Here is a 10,348-nt window from a genome sequence, read left to right as displayed (position 1 = left end):
GTTGCCCATGGTCCAAATCCAGCTCACGTCACATTGTCTAGTGACCCGCCAGATGTTATGAGTGTGGGTGGATGGGCCTGGAGCAGCCTAGATGTTTCCAGGCTCCCGTGCAGGGTCTACTCCAGGGTGGTGCCTCCTCGTTCGGTCTGTGCAGGACACACCAGGGCTCTGGGCAGCCCATTTCTCGCTGAGCTACTCATGACAGCTGTCACCTGGGGTGGCAGGGATGGTTCCAGGAGGGCCGGACCCAGCACAGACGGCTCTGCCCATCTCACAGTCTCTGTGCGTAGCTCTGGGAAAAGAGATGCTGCCCCTGCAGGGACCGTGCACCAGAGAGCACCCATCTGCCACCAGCCCCAGCACTGGGGGCGGGGAGGATAGCAGTATTGTGAGCCACATGCCAAAATAACCTGCTCAAGGGATGATAGGAAATCGCTACCTGCATCCCCCCGTGCCCAAGCATACTAACTGAGGTCCTGGTTGCTAACTTTTATCCGGGAAGTCATGGTGTAGAGTATGAAATAGTGAGCAGGGTTGCCTTGCTGATGATATAAATGCAGAGGAGGGATGTGTAGGAGGGCAGTCGCGGTGGCGGTGGGATACAGGCTGTGAAGGTGATTGTGATCAGAGCTCCTGGGCACTGCAGTGGGAGGTAAGCTTCTCCGGCGTGTGGGAGGCGGAAGGGTGCTTGGCTTTCGTTGGTTGGTTTTGTTTATGGCTACTCCGTGTATTGGAAAGTCTTACTTTTTCATCTGGCCGGGGGATGCGGATCAAACATGGCAGCTTGGAGCTGTGTGAAGACAGGGCTGGAGCACTGTAGGGGACAGGCTCTGTCACATCTTTAAGAACTGCTGCGTGCTACATAAGCATTTAGGAAGCTACTAATTGGGACGAGACAGTTTTACTAGCAGGACAGGAAGAACAGAGCCAGGAAGGCAGGGCAATTTTCACCTGGAACGAAGGCTCCCTTGATGTCTTCTGCTCACCAGGAACAGGAAGGAGCTGAGGCTGTTGAGGTCTGAACTCCACTTTGAGGTTGTCTTCAAACATTCAGTAGCACAAGGGAAGGAATTTGTGTAACCTCGAGGGTTAGGAATTTTAAGGAGGTTCCAAGAGCACAGTGGTAGTGGGGACAATGCCTCAAAAGGGGCCACGCAGAGGCCACCATGAAGCAGAGTGCTGTGGCTGAGACACGGCTACTTTTGAAGGTGCAATACATTAGCCATACCTGGCAGATCCCCTTTTCATTGCCTTCTTAACCCGGGTGTGCATATGTGTTTGTAGGCTTGTGTCTCTCTGGGGAGAAGTGGAAAATATTTATTTCAGGAGTGTCTTGCGTGCATCATTTATATGCTGAACACATGCCATGTGCTTTCGACGGTATTTTTCAAGCAGGCACTGTCGTTCTGGCGGCAGTCAGCAAGCAGCCTCTGCTTACGGTGTGCTGGCAGCTCTGCAGGTACTGCAAAAGGTCTGACTGCCTACTTAATACAGGGCAGGGGCTTGGTCTCTTGCCACTGCAGAAGCCACGTTTATAAATCAGCAGTAAGTGCTAGGAGTAAAGCAGAAGAAAACATCAGTGACTTTCAAACTGTTCCTTTTTTAGTCCCCAAAGTGTGTTTTTTTGCCCTTTGGGGTGAGGTGGGTGGATAGGGAACTTTACCTCATTTGCTTTCCCGAAACCTGTTGGAAGTACAAGTGAGGCGGGCTGCATGATTTGTGTATGCATGCAGAAGAGGGCCATCTGAATTGTAAATAGCACCTGCTAAATTATTATTAAGTGAAGGCTGACGTGGGAGGAGTTCTCAGGGAAAAAAAAAAGTCAAGTCTTTTAATAAAAGTCATTCAGGCTGTTTTAACATTGTCCCCTGGCTGCACACCACATACTTCAGCTCATATGGATGCTACAGGGAGTTACGTGAGTCGTATCAAGGACGGGGAGGCCCCATTAAATTCAGTTACTGTCAATTCTGTGAGAGCTTTAAATGGCTACACTAAAACTCATTATTAAAGGAAGGAACTATCAATTTTATTTAATACATGGTACCCAACCTTGATTCTGCTCCCAGTCCAGAGACTTGCCGTGCGCTGGGGTGATAAAAAAAATTATACCTGCACACTTCAGGGCTTGTATTTAGCTGTTGCGGAGTCCTCGCTGCAGCCTGACTGGCTAACTGGGGTTGTGGGAAGCTGCCCTGCACCCCTGCCAAGGCAGGGACCAAGCTTGAGCCCAGGCAGGTTCAGCCTGTGTTGCCACTTGCCTTAGTCCAGACAAAGCTTTTGCTAGTGCAGGTGGGCCGGCTGAGCTGGGCTTCGGGTGAGTGGGAACGCTGGGTGGGCACGGCTGCTCATCCTGAGCATTTCACCCCCTCCGCTCCTGGCGGAGCGCGAAAAAGGCGAGGAGCCGGGTGCCAGCCTCAGGCCATCCCATGCAAAACATGGCAGCGTGCCTGCTAGGATCTTCCTGCAGCGAAGGGAGGCGTCGGGAGAGGCTCAGCCTCGCACAGGAGGTTTCTTGGCAAACCTGTGAGCGGGGGTTTAAGAGGACTTTACCCAGGTGAAACAGCCCATTCGCCATCCCTCTATGGCTTATGATGCCTCCATCTTTCTACGGCCCCAGGAGCGAGGATGCTCCCTGGGAGCATCCCCGCTGGCTCTGTGGGATGCTCAGGGGCCATTGCTGTCACAGGGCTTGGCTGGCATGGATCACCCCATTACTGCTGGCTTGTTTCTTCACAGACGTCATGGCAAGCTATTGGCAGCATATGTAATCAGAAGGCTGAGGCTGTAAATCATATTACAGGCTGTAATGAGGAATTTGATCCTTGTAACAAACTGTCCAAGTTTTATTCACATTTATTACTATTTCTGCTATGGCCATGGAGTAAAGATCCTTTTTCAAAAAAAGAACATGCCACCAGCACAATTTGATAGTGTCCTCAGGAAATTTAGGGTTGTGTTTTTCTCACATTAGCTGCACAGGCAAATTTGCAATAAAAATTACTTTGCTGCAGAAGCCTTCTTTTCCCATCACCAAGCTGTCAATCAGCCTGTAATTTCTTCGTGTTGGACTATGCTGAAGACCTGGCCAAGTTATTCTCCTTACAACATGTCCCCCTAAAACCTCGAATGTGAGAAAGTAATTTTGGATGGAAGGAACATTTCATACTTCTTTTTTTAGGGGAAAAAAAATATTTCTCCTGCGATGAGATACAACCTCTGAGGAGGGTGGAAGTGGCAGCAGAGGAGTCCAAAGTCCTCCCTTTAGCTACAGGACAACCCTGCTTCCTCCACCCCTTCTGTTTTTGGGGTACCAGGGTGGGTCAGCGTTTGTCCCCTGTTCCTGTTCCCCTGCTGAGGCTGCCAGTGGCAGCGCAGGGACAGTAAGGGGCTGGTTGTTGATGTGGAAACCAGTCTCTAACAACTCATTTCACCAAGGGGCACAGGCAGCCATCTGACATTGACAACATTGAGTGACTGCTGACCTTGTTTTTAGCATCAGCTGATACCAACTGGAGCCCTGCCAGTTTGCACCAGTTGAAAGTCTGTCTCTTAATGATGGTGATTATCCTGATTTTTACAGCGGAGCTGAGAAAGTTGCAGCTGCTGCGCTTCACATCCCTAACTTTAATTTGGGGTGCCTGGGTCTTCTGGTGTTACCTTTAGAGGAGCGTTTGAGAAGAACCTCTCTCCTTGTTCTGTGTTAGTCATCTTTTTCCCTTTTTATTCTGTATGAAGAGATATTGCTCAAGCACACCATGGAATGAAAGCCATAAAGCTATAAATTACACCTCTGCTCGGTCCACAATATGTTACCAATTACATCTGCTTTATTATTCACGTCCAGGGGGAAAACATACATCAAACCAACCCCGCTCTCCAGGCAGGTCGGTACTGTACTAGAAGGAACACCATGACTCTTCTTAATCAGTGGAAAAACAAACACAGTTTCGGATCACTCACATACGATATTTGTGTTCAGGGTGGCAAGTTGAGTAATATTGCTGTGGGTCTCCGAGCTCTCTCTGCATGCCACATGCCTACGGCATTTGTGGCAACATCATCGCCCCGTGGAAAGGAGAGAGGAGACAGCACTTAGAGGGGCAGGGATCTGGGGGGTTCCTGAGAACCCAGTTGCAGACCTTGGAAATTGCTGTCAGGGAGGTTGAGGGGGGAGAGTTAATACAAACTGGCAGCAAACAGCATCAGAAATCACATTAAAGCCAGGGGTCACGTCTGCAAAGGAGGGCATGCTATGGTTTGCAGGGCTTCGTTGCTAGAGTGGGGTTAGTGGCGTTTTGCATTGGGTGTTCCAGCAGGGGTAAGGGTTTCCCCATGTCTCCTGATAGAGGTTTTCTTCTGCTTCTGCACTGTCTTCATAAATTGGTCTGTGTGGCAGGGAAGGAGCTGGGGGTGTTGAACCAAACTGGAGTGTTTGCTTTGCTGGTTACTTCTGTATAGCTCCGTACGGTGGTTTTTGGCTCGCCACAGTGCCCCTCTCTTGAGCAGTTCCTGGGCTTTGGGCTGCTGGGAATTAAGTGGAAAATGGATGTTGGGTGTGTTTAGGTGTGTTTGCTTGATCATGCTACTCGGCCTTGGAAGTGTGGAGTAACGTTCGCATTTTTGTATATGGGTGTATATGTTCATGCGTGCATGTGTGTGAGTGTGTATGTTGTACATATGAGCTCCAGAAAATCTTCCGAAGAGCAACACGGGCTAGTGGAGAATGGATTTCTTCTAGGAAAGGGAGCCAAGTGTTAGATATTCTGAGGTCTCCACACAGAGTCACCCATGTGCACTCCGGAGTTTGTTGTGGTTTTGTCACTGAAGTATTCACTCAGTTCTTAACTTTTTAAAGTTGAAAACAAGTCAAGGTTATGTTTGTGCTTAATAATTCAGCAATGGTGCCAGCTCAGCATATTGTCTTTTTCTTCCCTAGTCATTCTGCTTTATTAAAAAGAAACACTGATGACAGATAGAAAGAAGGGTGAAGGAGGCTGTGCCTTTCTGCTTTAACTCCTGCCGGGCGCTGACTCCTTCCCCAGGAATCCCCATAGATTTGTGCTGTTCACAATACCTTTGCCCCAGCAGTACCATCCCTACCCGGGGCAGGGAAAGCTGGCAGCCAGTCAGGACATAGATGTCCTTTTCTCTGTGGACCGCATCTTTTTTTCTGAATAGGCGCAGTTTCTGTTTCAGTGGAATATTACTTGGAATCCTTCAGTAAGTCTGTCTCAGTGATACTTTATTTTCACTTTGGTTGTGAGTTTCTGTTTTTGTTTGGTGGGGCTTTTTTTAATAAAGATGTAGAAGATCATTAACTCTTCTAGAACTAAAGAAGCTTGCAGTAAAATAGGCTTTTGTCTTTTCTTAAAAAGTTATTAATAGGACCTAATTCTGCCATGCTAATGTGTACGTTGCTTCACTAACAATGACGTTCATTTCCAGGGGATCTGCTCTCCAGTGATGGTATTGTCACTGTGAGTAAGAATAGATAAACACAATTTTGTAAATCTGGGAGAACTGAGAGCACACAGTGAAGCTCATGTTGTGTAACTCCCATCTCCAGTGTCCCAGAGCACAGACCAGCATTGTGCACGATTCCCACACGCAGACTTGGCAAGCAACCTGAAACATCATCTGCTGCTTCTGTCCTGGCTCCTCAACTTTGTCCGCACGCTTCCATTTTGTCATGGTGTATCATCTCCTGGGCCCATCCTGGCTCTTTGCAGGCCAGAAGCTGTACAGTGGTTTTATGGGAATAAATGGAGGGCTTAAGTCAGATCCACCAAACTGTTTAATATGAGATGAGCCTGAGGGTTTGTGATTTGGCCTCCATAGGCAGAATACTTTGCAGTATTTGACACCAGTTATTCCTGAGAGCTAGATATATTCCTGGAGACAACGGGAATAGGAGTCTTTTTAGGCAGAGGAGGTAAAAATAACATTTACATTCCTTTTATTAAAAATGTGAAGGGGGAGAGCAAGAGAGCAGGAGTTTTGGTTGTTGTTAGTATAGTTCAGTCAGGGGTAATGATTTATTTCAGAGCATAATATTTTATTTGTGTTGAATACATATTTCTGGAAGACCTTCATTTTTGTGTGTGTGTGCATGTGCTATATCTGAAGTCTGTATCCCATTTTCCCTTCCTGCCACTGAACAAATGAAAAAAGCTGGGGAAGGCGTCTTGACACTGTCGTTTCACTCTGATGTTGTATTGCAGGTATGGCCTCGCATGTGCAAGTTTTCTCTCCTCACACCCTTCAGTCAAGTGCCTTCTGTAGCGTGAAGAAACTGAAAGTGGAGCCGAGTTCGAACTGGGATATGACTGGGTACGGCACACACAGTAAAGTCTACAGCCAGAGCAAGAACGTGCAGTCCTCCCAAGCAGCCGCCGCAGCAGCCGTCAACGCCTCCCTCCAGATCCCCAATCCAAGCATCCCTTACGAACAGACCATCATCTTCCCAGCAAGCACGGGGCACATCGTGGTGACGTCCGCCAACAGCACTTCTGGTGTGGTTGCAGTGTCTGGGCAAACACTGGGCGGGCCACACAACCTGATGCGACGCAGCACTGTGAGCCTTCTGGACACCTACCAAAAATGTGGACTTAAGCGCAAGAGTGAGGAGATCGAGAACACAAGCAGCGTGCAGATCATCGAAGAGCATCCACCAATGATTCAGAACAATGCCAGTGGGGCCACTGTAGCCACCGCCACCACCTCCACGGCCACCTCCAAAAACAGTGGCTCCAACAGCGAAGGGGATTACCAGCTGGTGCAACATGAGGTGCTCTGTTCCATGACCAACACGTATGAAGTGTTAGAGTTTCTTGGCCGTGGAACTTTCGGACAAGTAGTCAAATGCTGGAAACGTGGCACTAATGAGATTGTGGCCATCAAGATCCTAAAGAACCATCCTTCCTATGCCCGGCAAGGCCAGATTGAAGTGAGCATCCTGGCTCGGCTGAGCACAGAAAGTGCGGATGACTACAACTTTGTCCGCGCATATGAGTGCTTCCAGCACAAGAATCACACGTGCTTGGTCTTTGAAATGTTGGAGCAGAACCTCTATGATTTCCTAAAACAAAACAAATTCAGTCCCTTGCCCCTTAAGTACATTCGACCAATTCTCCAACAGGTAGCAACTGCCCTAATGAAGCTGAAAAGCTTGGGACTGATTCATGCTGATCTCAAACCAGAGAACATCATGTTGGTAGACCCATCCCGACAGCCATATAGGGTCAAGGTCATAGACTTTGGTTCAGCTAGCCATGTGTCTAAAGCTGTGTGTTCTACATACCTTCAATCCAGATATTACAGGTAAGAGGCTGGGCTCATGTAACGTTACTAGGAGATGTATTTTACCTATGGGAATTTTCCTACATTCCTATAAATGGATGAAAGTCATCCCTTAATCCTAAACTGGGATGGCTCTTAGAATGACTTGTTGGTGATAGAAAAATGGTATCCCAACCTCTTGGAGTTTACTTGCATTGAAAACCATTGTTGTAAAAACAAGAGTTTGCCAGTTACAGTTCAGAAAGTCTTTCACCTCTGTCAGTATTTCATTCTCTCTGGGACTGTTTCCAGAAGAGGGAATGGATCTGGAGAGTCCGCATTTCCTTTCCAAGTCAATGCAAGTAGGTTCTTGGTTTCAGAAAGATCTTAACCTAAACAATCGATCCATATTTCAGCTGTGTCTTCCAGTCTTTATACATATGTGAAACTAGGGACTTTACAACAATAAGGCTGGCCCACAGGAAAACTGTATGGATGCAGAAGGTGCTTTCCCAAGGAGTAGTTTTCACACAGGCTGTGGAGCTTGCTCGAGTCAATGGGAGTACTCTGGCTGGCTCCTGTCAGCTCTGCTCCAGGTGAGCGGGCAGCCTGGCCAGGCTGGAAACACCTTTCTCCATGTGGGAGGCTGTTGATAGGGATAAATGGGTATTGTCAGTAATTTGGGGCTGGACTGAGGACCTGTTGTAGACAGTTGATTCCCACTCACAGTGCTTTTATCTGCAGGTATGTTATGTGCTAGGATGGAGTTCTGACCTCTGTGTAGGCGCACCTGAAGTGAAACATGTGAACGAGCTATACCCCTCTTCAATCTGTTGAACGGTTTCAGCAAAGCAGCCTCTTTTCATAGCCCCTCGAAGGTCATCCTCTCCCTCTGTCTTGACTCCAAGACACAGAGTCTGTCTGTAGATGTTCTCCTCAGACCCTCTCTTTGGTACCAGTCAGCTTGATTCAACATCCCAAGGACCAAGAAAAGCGATTCTACTGCTACCTCGGGGTGGGGGAAAATAGGAAGGAAAAAAGGGAATTTGTCTTTAGATGAGAGCTGAATTTAGAAATGTTCGGGCCATGGTTTTGTTATTGTAATTCTGTGAAACAGGGGCAAAGAGGGAAAATGTGATCTTTCTCGATGACTGATTTAATGAAAATCAGTCCTGGCAGCATTCACAGCTCATCAGATGGGTTACAGAAAAGCAGAGTAGTTGCTCTGTTTGTAAATAGGAAAGAAGTCTGTCTTACACATCAGGAGGATTTGGGACAAAAAAACAACCTGAGTTGGTAACAGACCCATTTCCTACTTCATAAACATCACAGTGGCAAAGCCCACCTGAGCTCTGAGCTTGGGAAGAGTTAATTTTCACAGGAACAGGAACAGGAACTTTGACAGTATAGCACCGAAGCAGCTGATTTTTATCTGCTTGTCCTTTGCTCTGAAGGAGACCAGAAAAAAATCCCCAACCCTGGTTTATACCTCAGAAGAGGCTTATTAAATGAAATATTCTACCTGATGACAGTCCCATCCTCTAGGAGAGACATATTTCTGTGGTAAATATGCAAAAGCTTTGCAATTACCTGGGGTTGCAATTACCTGGCAGACTAGAAGGAAAAAAAAAAAAGAGATAATACAAGCATTTTGTTGTTGAGTTATCTGTGCTCTGCATTAGCAGCCTAGGTCCCTAGCTGAAAGACAGAAGGGGCAGCCAAAATGAAATATGTGACAGAAAGCAGAAATGAAAGAGAAAAATGGTTCATTCTCAGCGACAAACAAGGAATATTTTTGTGACAGTCTCTGGAGAGGAAAAGGCTTGATAAAATTTGCTTTTTATATTTTATATGTTATTCCTGCCCAGTCTGAAGTTGCAGCTTGCTAGATAATAAGTTCTGTCTGTCTAATTCCTCCCTTGCTTTCCATGCCTGAATTGACGGGAGGAGGAGAAAAGGGGCAGCAGCTCACCGGGGAAAAAAAATAAGAAAAAGAAAAGTCTTGTTGGGTTGAATTACATCAGCAGGGGGCTGCTGATGAAGCTAAATTCAAGTCATGAGGAAAATTTATATTCTTCATTTTCTGATGGGGAAAAATACAGCACAGAGTAAAGATCCATTCCATTCCAAAGAGAAGGAACTTTCATGCTAGGGGAAACACAGGGCTTTATAAAGATTTCATGTGTCTTCCATTTAATTTGCACTTGTTTTGCTTGCTGGAGTATAAAAGACAAGAGGATGACTTCAAGAAATGGCACATTTAAGCCAAACATGAAGGAAAAGCTTCCTCAGAGTAAAACCTCTCAGGCTCTAAGCAGGCATGCCAAGGAAGTGACAGAAGCCCCGTGCCCCATGCATTTAAGGAAAGACAAGGCAGAGCAGTGGGGAATATAATGTAGAGGTCAGCTCTCAGCTGGAGGTTTTTTATCATGGGCTCTTCGGGGCAAACTCCCAGGTTGTCCCCATATTTTATTAACAACTTGCATTTTCTTTTTCCTCTTGTTTTTTTTTATTTGTTTAACACCACTCTCAAGAATGTGATGGCCAAATACTTTCAAGTGAGGAAAGTTGTGTGGGATCCTGCTCATTCTCAGAGCAATATAAGGCTTTTCCTCTTCCTATAAACGATCGGCCTATTTTTTTCTCCCAGAGGTAGAAGGCAGAAGTGTCTTTAAACAAACTCCATGCTCTTTCTTGGCCCATATCTGCATAGCCCAGCATAAGCTAAGAGAGTCCCAGGGCTGCTTCCAGACTTTATGTGAGCAATTTTTCATGGCTGCCACGTAACGTGGCCTGAAGATGAACCAGACCCCTCAGCCCAGTTTCTTGTGAGAGGAACGGACTTGGTATTGCACTGCTGGCGCAGCGCAGCAGCCCTCACGGGGCAACATCAGGACCTCCCTGTCCCACCAGGGGTATTTCTGTTGGGCTAAGCCAGCGCTCTCCGGAGGGATCTCGGAGGGAGAGCCGGTGCTCTCGCTCCTGGCTGTAGAAGGGCCTGAGAGAGGCAGGACGTGCCAGGCTGAGGTGGGCCTTGCAGGAGCTCCCCTCGCCGCCGAGAGTCCCC

At 47.3% G+C, this 10,348-nt stretch overlaps 1 pseudogene across 1 annotated transcript; it reads left to right on the top strand.

Annotated features, from left to right (window-relative positions):
• Window positions 1–6,226: 6,226 nt before the first annotated feature.
• Window positions 6,227–7,327, top strand: LOC104624963 (annotated as a pseudogene). Its single transcript, XR_738074.1, has one exon. The product of XR_738074.1 is annotated as a homeodomain-interacting protein kinase 2 pseudogene (transcript).
• Window positions 7,328–10,348: the final 3,021 nt, after the last annotated feature.

The sequence above is a fragment of the Phaethon lepturus genome, unplaced genomic scaffold (genome assembly GCF_000687285.1).
Source record: "Phaethon lepturus isolate BGI_N335 unplaced genomic scaffold, ASM68728v1 scaffold47968, whole genome shotgun sequence".
In the NCBI taxonomy this organism is placed as follows: domain Eukaryota; kingdom Metazoa; phylum Chordata; class Aves; order Phaethontiformes; family Phaethontidae; genus Phaethon; species Phaethon lepturus.
This window is presented reverse-complemented; position numbering and strand designations above follow the sequence as displayed.